The sequence below is a fragment of the Suricata suricatta genome, chromosome 5 (genome assembly GCF_006229205.1).
Source record: "Suricata suricatta isolate VVHF042 chromosome 5, meerkat_22Aug2017_6uvM2_HiC, whole genome shotgun sequence".
Lineage (NCBI taxonomy): Eukaryota > Metazoa > Chordata > Mammalia > Carnivora > Herpestidae > Suricata > Suricata suricatta.
In genome coordinates, this window is record NC_043704.1 from 66,176,420 (window position 1) to 66,191,580 (window position 15,161).

General features: G+C 43.5%; 1 pseudogene; it reads right to left on the reverse strand.

The window, feature by feature from the left end:
- LOC115291162 overlaps positions 1-5,011 on the reverse strand; it is a 6,667-nt pseudogene extending 1,656 nt beyond the window's left edge.
- Positions 5,012-15,161: the final 10,150 nt, after the last annotated feature.

Genomic DNA, 15,161 nt, shown 5'->3' on the forward strand with positions numbered 1-15,161 from the left:
TGAAACTGCAATACAATCTAAGTTTATTTTGGGGAAAAAAATAATAATTTATTAAAATAGCCTAATGGACATTTGTAATTATAGTAAATAGGCAAAAATAATTTAGAGGTTTTGTGAGAATATAAGAGGACCTGAAATTAGCTGCAAGGAAAAAAAAGGGGAAATATCTTTAATAAAAATGTCAATCTTCAAAAAAAATAAATAAAATTCTTAATTGAAAGCTAAAAAAAATAAAAAAGCTTAGAGGACATGTATGGAAAATTCCATGGATATTAAAACTATGCAAAGTGACTTGTATTTTCAAATAAAACGGGACTGAGTTCCATATCCAGACAGGTATTAACAGGTTTTTGCACACATATGTCCAGTGTGACTTTTGAAGGTTCTAATGGGACACATGACTTTTCTTGGTTAAGGTGTCTGTGCTGCACACAATTGCATAATAGCATCCTTGGTTGCCTCTCACTCAATGCCACTAGTGCCCCTCCCAATAATTGTGGCAATCAAAAATGCCCCCTTGAGTTTCCAATACGTCCCTCAGAGGTGGTTCCACTCCTGTTGAGACATTGAATTAAATCAACAGGAATCAACATAAGGGTCCAATCAGACAAATGTGCCCCGTCTGAAGGCATAATCATTTCATGACCTGGCATCAGAAAACCCCAGCTCACGGGGGAAAGGGACAAGGATGGATGAAATCTAGTTGTAGAAGGAGAAGCAGAGTACTAGGCAGGAAAGAAGTAAGAACTTAGGAGAGGAGACCAGGGTAATAGTTCACCTCTGGGATTTGGGCCAACATACAGGGAAGGGCCAACGTAGAAAGAACTTTGGCTGTGGGGCCACACATGTACCCAGGTTAGTTCTGGGCAGCAGTTATCCTAGACCCGGCTGAAAGGGAAGAATTTGTGATCAACAAGGGAGCCTGGATGTAGTAACTTGGTTCCTAGCATTTGGGTCTGAGTATGTGACTTATTTCCAAATCCCTTATGCATAGCTCCAGCTAGAAATGACTCAGCATTAGGCCTGGGCTCAAGTCTTCTCAAACAATAACAGCTGAGAAGGTGAAAAGACAGCAAAGGAAGGAAAGACCAACAGCCATAGTTTATCAGTACCACACATGTGATTGGAGAGGGGATATCTATACAACATTTGATTTTCTTACATTAGAGTGTTTTTGCCCTCACTTAAACACAAACTAACCAACTCTTTCTTCAAACAAAAATACATGTTCAAGAGAACAAGATTTTGACATTCAGAAACCATTTCACCCACCCCCACATCATTTACTTGTTGGCTTCCTGTGGGTGGACATAGAACAGCTGCTTGGAACTCAGCTCTGGAGTCCATTTCCAAAAGTGGGGTCATGAAGGCGTGGCCAGAAATCAAGGCAATTGTTACACTGAATACCACAATTGATAAGGGTAAGTACATAATTTTCCCTGGAGCCTGGACCAAGGCCAGCCCTACAATTCATGCTTTGTGACTCAGGAGCCAAACAACACTCACATAAACCTAATATTCCCTGAAGACCATCTCAGCAGGATGATGCGTCAGCTCCCGTGACCATTCCCAAAGTCTCTTCCAAGACAATTATCTAATCTCTGCTCAAAAATCAAATTATCCAATGCTTTTACTCTATTGGCTTGCGCAGACTTCTTTGTGCATACAGTTCCTAGAAAACATAAAAAGATGCTCTTATTTCAATCACTACCCTTTCAAAGTTCTTATTGCTTCATCTCTCCCACGTTCATTAGAGCGGATGGTCATGAGAACAAGCTCAGCTTTATAGTGCTTGATAGAATGTATTAGCAAAATTGAGTCTTAAAGAACACAGAGAGAAATAAAAGCATTCTGTGCACGAGAAAAGATTTTCCATTTTAGCTTGTAAAAAGAGGCAAGGGACTAAAGAGATTATCTGCTATTACAAAACAATCAAGGAGATAGCTGACAATGTTTCTGCCTTGTCCAGAAACGTTGATTCAATCATGCTTAAGATATCATTGAACTACACACCCAAGGTCCCAACTCATTTTGCTGACCTCTCACTTGCTGTCTGACATCTTCTTCCCTCCACTCTTCCCCACTCTCTCCTGATCTGATGTTTCCGATCTCCCTGTAAACACCATCCTCTAAGCCCATCTTAGCCCCTGGCTATTGAGCATGTACCTGGGTAGATTTCGGGGCTCTTTACATTTTGATTGTTCCCTTCATGTCACCAACCAAGGATTTGATCCCCTGGTAGTTTAAGATCCGAGAGGCCACTGGAAGTAACTCTGCACAAGGCCCTCTACGAAAAGGAGGGTATCTGTACCTATGTGCTAATATAGTCTTTATCCTTAGGATTTCCTTCCTGTGTGTGTCTCAGTTTAAAATCCTAAACAGAGATCCACTTCCCTGCTCAGAAACTTTTGTGTTTTTTTAAATGTTAATTTATTTATTTTGAGAGAGAGAGAGAGAGGAGGGGGGAAGGGAGACAGAGAGAGAGAGAGAGAGAGAGAGACATAGAGAGAGCGAAACAGAGAGAATCCCAAGCAGGCTCTGTACTGACAGTAGGGATTGATCTTATGAATTGAACTGTGAGGTCATGACCTGAGCTGAAATTAAGAGTCAGATGCTTAACAGACTGAGCCACCCAGGCGCCCGCCTGCTCAGAAACATTTAATGTTTCTCCTACTGACCACAAAATCAAGTTCAAGTTTGTAACGCAGTATTCCAGATCCTCTGTGATCTGCCACCAACATACCTTTCCAAGAAACGAACCCTTCTAGCCACAGTGAGAGAAGCAGTGGCTGAATGTGTGTAGCCTCTGGGTTCAAATTCCAGTTCAGTCACATACAAGCTGTGTCCTCAGGTAAGTTACTTAGGCCTCTCTATCCCTCAGTGTCTTCGACTGTTAAAATTTGATAATAATAGTAATGATTTGAACTGTGTGAGAATCAGGAGAATTAATAAATATTAGCTGCTGAGAACAGTGTCTGATATATGATAAGCATCATCTACTATTGCAATTATCACTACTCACTGCCCTCAACACACTTGGCGTTTTCCTACTTTTGTATCATCTGTCAGTTACCAATTTCTATAATGCTCTTTCAAAGCTTCTCCCCACTCCTCTGTATTCTATCCATCCTTCAAAGTCCTGATGAGGTTTTTCCTTTTCTAAAAGCTTCCCTGGACTGTTCAATTCACAGTGTTTTTTCCTGTGTACCAATGCACAGAGTATCTATTCCAGTAATTTTGCAAATGGTCACTTGTTGCCTCATGGCACTTCTTGTATTGCTACCTCGTGATATTAACTTAAAATGAAATATCACCTGGTCTGCCCCAGTTAGGGTTTGAGTCCTTTCAAGTCAGGGACTTGGGCATGTCTTTGTATAGAGCCCAGCACCTGTACATTGCCTTTCCAATAATACCTCAATAAATATCTGGTTATTTGACTTAATCTGATCCACACATTGAATGCAAGTTTGCTGGATGCTTTTGGAAGTGGTGAACTGGAGGCCGTGTAGAAGAGTCAGAACCTTAGTCATTCACTTGTAGGGCATTTATGTCTGTGCAAGACGTTCCGCTTCCCCCTTATACCTGACAGGGTATCAGCCCCTTTGCTCCAGGACTGTCTGATGGGTGGAGATCCACTAGGAAGAGATCAGGTACTGTGTTTGGCCAGAGGGGGCAGGCCTGGCAGTCAGAAGGGCTTTTAGAATAGAAATTTCAGTTCTTTCTCTCCCTGTAGGATGCAGGGAGGCAACGGCAGAGTCCCCAGGGCAGGCTGCAACATAAAAACATCTCCTAAAGAGCAGTAGTTTCCACAAAGAAGGTTTGCAAATTCAGACCTTCCCTCCTTGGTTGCTCACAGTTGCCCCTCCCTGAGTGGAAATCTTTGGCATCTAAAAGGGCCAGAGCAGGTAAGATAGGAGAAGGGCTAGTGTGGTGTTGGGTCAGGACTTCTGGGTTCTAGTGCAGATTCTTTCACTAACTTCCTGGTTGGCTTGGACACTGATTGTCATTCTCCTAAGTCCCCTCATCTGTCAATGAGGGTGTTGGATCACTATGTAATAATCTCTAGGGTCCTGGTTTTCTGTAATATTGTATCACCAGAGAATTGTTCTCATAGTAAAGTCATTGTTATCTATAAGGTAAGAAAGACACCTCCTTTGTCTGAAATTCAGATTCTTCTTCTGACCAGTGAAGCTCAACTGAGTCCATCCCTAGGGTATGGGATGGTCTCATTTATTGGGAGTGGCTCCGCTTACAACAGTCTTGGAATCCTTTTCCTTTTCTCCATCAAATCTGGGAAAGTAAGGACTAGAGATGCAGGGTAACAAATAGATGGCAGGGTAATAATGGGGCAAAGGTCTTAAACTGGGGCCATCTCTGTTTATCTAGTCAATTGTCCTTGACTCTGGATTACCAGTGAGTGTTTCCTCCTTGTAGCTCTGGTGAAAGAACTGGAGTCACAATTGCTGATGAGGGTAAAGTTTTAGGGAGATGAAGCAAGACTGCACTGAGGCTAGGTGCCAAGGGTACACGGTGGTCAGACAACTGTCACTGGCCTTGGGCTCTGCCTTACTGAGGCATTCCCAGACACACTTACCCCTCCCACTGCTGGAAGGCACTCTCTCCTCCCAGTCACCCAGATGTCCTCAACAGTGTTCATTGGATGCTCTGGCTGCTCCTGCTTCAGTACCACCCCTCCCTCTCAATTTAAGCTCATTACAACCCCTCCAGTGGACTCACCGCTACTCCCCGGCTAAGACAGCTGGTCTATCTTCTTTACTTCCATCAGGATCCTGGGGTGTAAGATCACTGAGGTCATATTTCTTCATGTTTCTGAACCCATCTTGTGCTGGAAAATAATGTTGAGGAGGAGGATATTACTGCTGCCACCATGGGAAACTGCTGTATTCTAGGACTTGGGGAATAGTGTGGCCAGCAGATGACTGTCTTAGACAGAACGTGTACAAGGATACCAGTTCTTGTAGGACAAGGGGTCAAATGTGGAAATGGACATCTGTCCCACTTACTTATTTTGCTTTCTTTACTTTGCCTTGCCTCCTCCTGGTAATGCAACAGCCCTGGCTAAGTGCTTGGCTCTGTGACAGTTGTCGGGGAGTGGGAGGGAAAAGAAAACACACGGCCTGAACCTCCAAGCAGCTTGCAGTCTGATCAGGGAAGCAGGGCATGCATACATTCCCAAGAATTCATAAGGGTGGCCGAGAGTATGGGAATTTTACCTGGAGTCTATGTTGAGCCTAAGCATCCAAAAATCCAAGTTTATCTTTCTGGAGAGATGGGCCAGAGTTCTCTGATTTCAGAGGCACACTGGACCACTCACAAGGATGAGTAACTGAGCTCAAATTAGAAGACCTGGGCTGAAGTTCTAGCTTTCCATTGCTCTATGTGTGTGATAGCACATTGTCTAACTGCCCTGATCCTCAGCTTCTTAATCTCTAAAATGAGGAGAATAATTTGTGCCCTTCCTCTCTCATAGCATAATTGTGAGACAAATGCGTGGAAGTACTTTTTAAACCATCAAGCACCATACAGGTAAAAGGTGTCATAGCCAAGTCCAGAGGACAGCCTGCCCAGGACTATGCCCTGGAACAGCAGGCGAGCCGGGGCCCAGCACAGCTTTCTGCCTCCGTGGGCCCTGGGGCCTTGTTTCCTGAAGGCAGGGCCTCTTGCTCCCTCAGCTGCATGGAAAATACTATCTGGTTAAATGTGGATTTTTTTTTTTTTTGTAGCCTCTTCACTCTCCTCTGCTCCAGTCCCTATTTCCATTCCTTACCACCCAGCCAACCTCTATGAAAATGGTTTCCAAGGAGAATCTGGGTTTCAAGTTACATCACCACCAAATAATTCATGCCCTTCTGGAAGAGACCCAGAGATAAGCTGGGAACAACTTGTGTAGAAAATGAGAGGCCTGGTATCCAATCCAAATATTTCAGGCCAATCCAAATATTGCAGACAGAATTTTTGTGAGCAAAGGCTTTCTAAAAAAAACATTTGCCAAGATGGCTCATATCTCTGTAAGCAAAGATCTAAGTACAAGTTCATGAAACAAATGACACAGAGGCAGCTTAATGAAGGGTCCCTAGCATGTAGGTGAGAGGTGGGCCAGTGGGGACCGTGGGCCTTTCATCTGTCCCTGTCTCTAGCAGCTGCCAAAGGCCTCTAATGCCATACGAGTTGTTTTCTTTCCTAGATTAGAAGAGAACTTGGGGAGCTAGCTCGTCCAGAACCTGCCTCTGTCTCTGCCTTGGATGTTATCTGCAGTGTTGTAGAACACAAAGGCTCTGTCCTCTCAATAAATACCTCTAGAGGAGAGTCACAGCCATGATGACAGCCATCCTTCTGTGACCCATTCTAGTGTTTAACAGCCTCACAGTGACCTTAAGATGCCAACTTAGCAGTTGTTTATTTCCTGTTTCCTCTGGCTTCTACTGATTAGAGGTGGGGAAGAGCCACTTCTCAAGTTTTCCACTTAAAAGTATGCCTTTAAATACTTGATCATAGTGGGCCCCCTTAACCTACATTTATCTAGACCTAATAATTTAAAAAACATTTTATGTGCTCACTAACTGGATTATAAACTTCTCCAACTGTTTTGTAATATCTGCAACTGCCTTGTAAGACCTGACCCCCAGGTCCCCCTCCAAGTACTCCCCCGTAGTGCTCCCCTGCCCTTATTAGGCACCCACCTTCCTTCCCTTCCTAAGAACCTTTTCATCTTTAGTTCACCAACATTTGAACAGCTGTACAAGCACAAAATGTTTAATTTGGGAACAGTGTCTGTGGGAAGGAATGCTTTGTTAATTTCCAAAGTAATGCAAAGCTTAATTTAGAAAGTCATATAGCAATTCTTTTGGTACTGGAAGTCACAGAGATTATAGATTGCACTGCAGAGGCAACCTGCCTGATGATGTTAGCACTTTGCAGTGCTGGGTTTTTCTGCAGCAGTTTCATTTTTATTCCTGATCAGAGATACAGTGGGTCACTCTGACAGAAGCATTTGCTCCCTGAGGACAGGGCCTATGTCTTGTTCTCTGTATGGCCAGGGCCTTGCAAGGGCAAGCAAGTAGTAAATGTTTTTAAATTGCATTGCCTCTCTGCCCCCCGCCCCCACACACACTCCCTACTTTGGTCTTGAACTTTATTCCAAACAGGTTCTGGAACTAGGAAGTGATGATGGTTACCAAGTATTGAGCAGGGCAGAGACAACTGTGATCTGATCATAGCACCACTACCATCCTTGAATCCAGGAGGCTTAAAGAAAATTAAGGTGCCAAGACTGAAGAGTGTCATGTCGTACCAGATCTAATATTGTGTCCCTCTCAGGGACACAAATGACTGGACCTGGAAAAAAAAGAGAACCTGGATAGAACAGAATGGATTTGGAGGTAGGGACCATAACGTGCAGAAGTGAGGAGGACACGTCCCCACCCGCCATAGTCACAGTACTTAGGGCTGGACCGGAAACAGCTCCTGCTGAGCACCACTGCCCAGGGGCCATCTGTATGCTGTGCCTGCTCAGGGTCCTCCTTTGGCCTCTCTGGGTTCCAGGCAAAGCTGCCTTCCATCAATGCTTGGGGTGCTTGACTGTCACAGGATGTTCTGGAACCTTAAAACATACACTCAGTTGCCTTTCTTGACTCTCCAGGGCTCTAACGCCCAGGAAAAAATAAAAGAATTCAATCTCTGCTACTCCACCGAGTCAGATATACAGATTGTGTGATAAACTAAAGGTCCCCCAGGGTCAGTCTGGAAAGAAAGACCAGGAGGAAGATCCTCGAGAGACAGTCACCATAAATGAGGATACTGCGACAGAATAGACCAGATCCAGCCCAGCACCTGAATATTAGATAGTAAGAGGTTCCATGTAGAGTGCAAAGCTGAGTCCCTGTCTTTCTCCTCTGGAGCCCCTCAACCCCTGATCTCACAAGAGTTTCAGTGTGTTCTGGAAATGAAGGGCTGGGTCTTACTTAAGAAACAAAATACTGTGTCACTAGAGGTTCAACTATTCAGGTGTGGGCATCTTTTCTCAAAGACCTGGAGAACCTTGTCTTGCTGGTCAGGTAGGGAGACAACTACTGGAGGTCACTGGTTGGGGGGGGCGGTGGGCAGCAGCTTGGCAGTAACCAACTGGCAGTGGAAAGGTTGTGTGGTGGCAAGGGCAGCACGCCCGGAGGACAGAGACAAGAGAATAGACATGAAAGACGTGACTGCATAGCTAAGTGGTGGCAGAATTAGCCACTTTTGTTGCACAGGGTACATTTTATTCAAAGTATTAGTTTTTGTAAGATCTCAAAATCTTTCAGAGCTCAGCCCTTGGGTGGGTTCATCTCCATTTATTTTTCATTTATGTTACTAGTGGACCTTGGATGATACAGAAAAATAACAAGAAGCATAGACAGAAACACAGATTCAGAGAAAACCAGAATTACAAAGGGATACTGAGAGAGTTTGAGAAAAGGGATTAGAGGTCGAACAGAACACAGAGGATACAATTTGGGGGAGAGAGAAGCAGGGAGACAAAGACCTATTAAATCAGTGTTCTGCGAGATGCTAGCTGAGTCCCCTAGAATGATGATCAGGCCGTCCTGGACTGCATCTGTCTGGATTAAGAACCCAAGAGAAACCACAAAGGTTCTTTGTTTTGTTTGTGCGGAATTTTGGCTCCAGGCAACCACGGCGCTGGTGTTCTGATACACTGCCTGAGCTCCCCCTGCCGGCCACTCTGCAGAATTTCACCATCTGGATCCAAGAAGAATCCAATTACGTAAGTCTTCTTGAGCTTTGCATACCCATTTTTTTCCTTTCCTTTTTTACAATTTTTAAATTTTTTATTTCCCTAGTTCTTGGTTTCTCCGAAGCTTTCTCTTTAATGCTGGGTCATAAATGCCCTGACTGATTGCCACGGCCCTAAATGCCCAGTGAGGGCAGTCCTGAGAGACCCACCCTAATGAGGGTACAGGCAGAAGGCTGGCTGAGCAAACATATTTAATGAACACGTGCCACATACAAAGTGCTGTGGAAAGGCCTGAAGGGACCTCATTTGGCCTTTAGTCTTCTTGCCTGAAAAATGACTGCTAGAATTAAACAGGTCTGTGGTTGGGGTGAGGGTCCTCCGCCTGCACCAGCCTTCCAGAATAAGTCCTGAAAAGAGCCTATCAGGGCAGCAGTGATGGTCCCCCTCCTTCTTTTTTCCTTCTCTTTCTCCCCTTCACTTTCTCTGCATGAGGAAAAGGAATTGCAATGGCAAAACCCCTGGGGCGGGAAGGAGAAAAACACAAGTTTCCCCAAATGCCAAGCCGATTTGACTGCTAAGAATAGCTTTTTATCTCTGGGAGGAAAGGCAGAAGACCTGGTTCTCTCTTCCTTCCAACTGAAGGTTGATTTTAAAGGGGCAGCGTCCAGCCATGGGAACACAGTAAGCCCTGTCTTTCCTAAAATGACTGAGTTCAAAGTCACAAAGCCTAGAGAGGGGCGATGTAGGAGGAGAGAACTTGAAACCAGAGGACCAGTGAAGCAGGTAAAAGAGGAGGCAAGAGGAAGACGGAAAGGAAGAGACAGAACAGAACATAGGAATCTCTATTACACACTGAGCCCTGGCTTCTGCCGTCCCAAGGAGACTGACAGGGACAGTGGGACTTCTGGGCGGTGGCCATGGGATGAGCAGCGGAACTAGTGGGGGCTCTAGGCAATGGAGTCCCCCACTAGGGCTGTACTTTTGGGAAGGGGGACAGATTTCCAGACCTCTGACTAGAGGTATGCTTACCATAAAGAATTCTTGTTAGTCCCCTCCCTCCCTGCTACTCAGATGTTAGAAACCCAAACTGTCTCTCTAAAAATTCAGTGTTCTTTCAGAAAAGTGCCGCATTTCTCTCAGGACAAAAAGTTAAAATGTTCCTAAAACATGAGGTTAGAGGCATAGGGTTATTCTCAAGGACTCTGGATAAAAACATCAGAAAGGATTCCCTCTCCTTTGTTACAGTTAACTGCATTGCAGAAAGCAGTAAGGGTCCTCAGGGAAGCAGTCACTTCTTTAGTCCCCTGTTCTGCCCTTGTGAAACCACCTTCCCTCCTCTAGCTTCTTTCCTTTCCTCCCATCACCACTTCAGCCTTTTGCTTACACTGTCTCATCTCCCTAGGCTCTGGCTTCCTCTCCACTCATCTTTCATCTTCCTCCTGGATCTGCTTCTCTGGCCAGACTGCCCACGTGGTTGCCGTGTCTGCTTGGGATCCCCAAATATCCGACGCCCTGCAGCTTTCCGACAGGGCAAGTGGAATATCCCACAAAACTTGAGGAGAATCAGTCCCAGAGTCTTTCTTTACTCAAGGCAGTCTACAAACTACCTCTGAAAAACTACTAGACAGTGGATAGCCCACAACCCATATTGTGTTCTATCTAGACTAGCCTTTGCCCACTTCTACCATGGAAGTGAAGTGACTTATGAGTCAAGAGGTACAGACGGCCTTGGACGCACTGAATAAATACAAATAATGGTGATTCATCACAAATCAAAGTGGCTCATCAGTAACTGAAACTTACTTCTGAATAAAAGGGAACAATTTACAAACATCAAAAAGCAAAAAATAAAAGAGCAATACCTTGCAGAAGATGTCGTTGCTCCCTGTTGCTATAAGCTAAGTAAATTGTAGCCATTTCCCAAATGTACCTGGAGAAGAAATGATTTTGGAAGAAATCTGCTCAGCTGCTCCATGTTGCAGGTCAGGGCTGGCTACCACCAGCAGAGGGCAGACTTCAGTTATAAACAGAAACCTGCAGAGCAGATGGTGGGGAAAGGGCAATTTAGGATTCCAAGGTTGTACATTGCTTATTCTAGGCTATGCATACATAGTCCAAGATTATGGACAGGATACAAGAGACTAGATTTCAAGGAATCAGTTTTAAACAGGGAATGACATGACCATAAATGTTCCTTTGTTTATAAGATTAAAGCCTGGTCAGAAGAGGCTGGTTCTGCACACCTTCTCTGGGTGCTACAAGCGCTGTTTAATGTGAATCACTGCAGTGACGGTCCCCATCCTGGGCTACACAGTGTTTAGAGTGGAGATGTTTGGGCTTTGTAACTGATTTGGAAAAGCAGGTACTTTGTCTAGGACCTTTGTTTAATGAATATAGAGAAATTGTATTCCCTGGGAAACAGACAGGAATGAAGACCATTAGAATTGTTTCCTTAAAAAAAAAAAAAAGAATTGTTTCCCTCAGATTTTTGCCAGCCTATCAATTCCACTTCTAGATAGACACCCAAGAGAAGTGAAATCATATATACACACAAAAATCTGTATATGAATGTTCATTACAGCATTATTCATCATAGCCAAAAAGTGGAAACAACCCAAGTGTCCACTGACAAATAGATAAACAAAATAGAGTCTATTTGTACAATATTATTTAGTCAAAAAGGGATGGAGTACTAATACATGTTACAACCTGGATTAACCTTGAAACCTTCATGCTGATTGAGAGAAGCCAGTCACAGAGGATGACATATTGTATGATTCCATTTATACAAAATGTCCAGAATAGGCAAAGTCACAGAAGTAGAAAATAGATTAGCGGTTGTCAGGGGGAAGGGGGAGATGGGAAGTGACTGTTAATGACTATGGGATTTCTTTTGGGGGTGAGAAAATGTTCTGAAATTAGATAGTGGTGATGTACAACTCTGAAAATATACTAAAAGCACTGAACTGTACACTATAAAACTGTCATTAAAAAAAAAAAAAGAAAATATTTTGACCAGAGCAGATGTTCTAGAGGGAAACTCAGAGCAGGAAATAAGGAGAATATAAAGAGGATGTCTGACTTCTGACAGACTCAATCCAACCACCAAGCAAATATATATATACACCTATACATATATATACACTACATATATATACTACATATATATATGTATATATATGTAGTAGTTTAGTGCAGGCTGCAAATAGAGGTAACCAAAGCCAGTATAGAAAGCAAGGAGAATTATCCACAAGGCTGAACTGACCCTGTTATCTTCTCCAACTGACTGACTTGTAAAGGGCTGACACCTCTCTGACATGGTGGCATGGGTGCTATCTCACTCAAGGCAAGAGGGCTGCATTTGTGTTGATGTCCTAGTGCACCCCGTGTGGAGGGAAATAAGGGAGAATCACACTGCTCAGGCTATAATAACAGGACAGACTTTCTAAGGTCTCAGGAGCTGATGAGGAAGGAAGGTGACAATAATTAAGTGACCAGCTCAGCTCGCTGGGGGCCTTGTAGTCACACCTGAGTTCCAGGTATGTAATCAGTAAATGCCCACAAGGTCTAGAAGCTCATACTCTGTTCTTTATGTTGCTCCCACAGCACCTTAGAGAGGCTAAGCCCATGAGACCCCTTGGTCAATCCTTGGGAAAAGTGGAGGGAGGAAGAAATAGACGAGCACACAAGTGAAAAGGCCTAGTGACGGACCCTGGATGACTGGAGCCATGCCAGGTATAGCCTTGGTCAACACACCAGAGAGGAAGTGGCCCTAAGTGGAAGGACAAGAAGACATGGCTTTGACCACTCACGCTATCAGAACCGCCTGCTCACAGATCACGGGGCCTGCCTTGCTGAGTCCTGAAGCCTGAATCAGAGCGAGATCGCAGGCACACCTGAGGGGGCCCTTGTAGTACAACATTCGTGACAAGTCTTTATAAAAATCTTACCTTCATCCAGTTTCTGGACAGAAACTGTAATATGTTACCATCCTTGTGTACTAGTGAGTCAAGCTTTGCTTAATTTCTAAGATGTACTGTGAAGAAACTCTATGAAAGTGTGCCTTTTAAAATTTGTGTTTACTGATGAGGGAAAAAAAAAAAACCCAGCTTTTGTTCTGTAATTGCTTAAGGTGACCAGGGAGAGCATTGATGCTGGAGTATAATAAAATACTTTCCATTCCTGTGTTTTTCTTCCAAGTGTGGTCCTCTGGGTGAATGTTACGCATTCTAGGGAACCTGGGACTTTGGCTAACTATGTCTTTAAAAAAAAAAAAACCTGCTTAATTATAGATTCAGCCATGAGATGGGAACTCAGTAACTAATTATGTAGCTAGAGGTTTAAACAGGCATAGAAACCAGAGCTCATAACATTTCCAATTACATAGTAAAGAAGGGGTTAAGAACAACTGGCCAAATAACAATTGTTTTTAATCAACTCTGTAAGTTTGGGGGTCGTGGGAATTAGACTTGGGAGTTGAGCAGATCTGGATGTAAAGCTTGGCCTTTTCCTTCAGTTATTCCTTTAGTGATGTGTACCAATTACTTTTGTACCAGGCACTATGTGTGGCATTGATGACAGAAGCATGAATGAGAAAGTCTGTATCCCGAGGGGGCTCACAGTCCCAACGACTACATAAAATAGCTGTTATCTTAAATGAGTTGCTAAACCTCTCTGCATCTAGATCTGTAAAATGGGGAGAAATGATATATAATTTGAAAGTTACAGTAAGTATTATACTGAATAACAAAATGCGTGGGATATTGCACTATAAAAAATGTTGCTTTTCTTCTCCCTATAAACACTTGGTATCATTTTATCATTTGCTACCACTTACTACCATCTTTAAGTGAACATTCCTAGTTTAAAGTGAGGCCACATAGCTCAAGACCTTGGAATGGAATTCCCAAAGCAAGTCCATTAGGAAACATTTAGAGGGCTTCAGGGTAATAGATGTCACATAAATGTCTAGGATGGATGTGATCAAAATCCAGTCCAAAATCCAGTCCTCTGATGCGTGAAAGGGAGCCCGTTGCTTTTCTCTGCATCTGCTTCTCTCCTCCCACTTTCCTTTCAACCCACAGCGTCTCCATATTGCTGCTTTTCTCCCCTCTACAGTAATTGTATTCCCAGACCCTCTGACTCAGAAACAGAGGCCTCTGTTGTGCATGAAACCAGCACAGTGCTGGCTGACCAAGTACTGGGCAGTTCTGTGTCAGGGTTCTGTTGAATATTGAATATTCTTTTAATGACTCTAATGATTTCATCATTTTGTAGATTTCTGAAAGAAGACCGAGGTTTAGAGAGGTTGTGACTTGCTCGGGGTCTTATCGTGGCCAGTAGAGTCAGGAATCTGAAATGCCTTGTGCTCTGCTGTGTGAGAGCTTCAGTTTGGCCATCTCCACCTGCCATGCATTTTAGATTTCTTTCTTACTATGCCAGTGTCTTAAAAATAACTTTTTTAAAGATACTAAGCTATTGTAGTTTTAGTTTGCTTTCTAGAAGGCACAAACCGGTTAGACTTACCCTGGTTTAAGAGGCCATTAATTTACCAAATCCACTTGGATTTTGTGACTGCTATGCTAAAAGTCCTAAAAATAAATGTAATAAGAAGCTGCACTTGGGTCCAGTAGTCAAGAAGATAGAATTGGATTCTTTCCAAAGCCAGTATTTACACTTGGATGCCTCTGTCTTTCTCATTTACTTTAACAAGCTATTTCATGAGGTAACTTTATCTTTAAAGATACTTTTCTTTTTTTTTTTTTAAGGGGAGATAGTTTTTAGGAGAGAGCAAGAATTTAAACTCAAGAGGTTTGGACTCTAGTCCCAGTTCTGCTGGGTGACCTTATACTAATTGCTTTCCCTCTTTGAGCCAAAACTCATTTGTACAATGTATGGAATAGACTAGCCTGGAGGTTTTCATACTGTGGTCAGTGGGGCTTAATGATTTGCAGGTTATATTCTGGGCCACATTGGCAGGTCTAAAGTGGAGGCTGGGGAGTGGGAGAGGCTGGGGCTCCAGAACTACACTGTCCTCTCCTCTTCCCTCCCCTACTCCGAGCAGCATTGCTTTTGTTTGCCTTCCAGGGAGAGAGTCTGCATAACATTTTACTTGAAAGAAAGGTTCTGCTGTTTCTTTAGCATTTAAAAATCATCAGCACAGCTCAATGATCAGAAAGAATCTTTCATGTTCTAACATTCTCTAGTTTCTAAGTTCAAAGACTGGCTCCTGATTTTTCTTTTAAGAGGTTTCTTTGCTGTTTTGGACATACTCACCAATCACCCCTTAATTATAAACACTCTCTCTGCTGACCCCAGCTGACTGCTAACTATGTCCTATGCAGGCTATACAGATCCTGGAAATCAGTTTGTCTGGTAATCCTGCCCTAATAGCCTTGCGACCGGCAGGGAG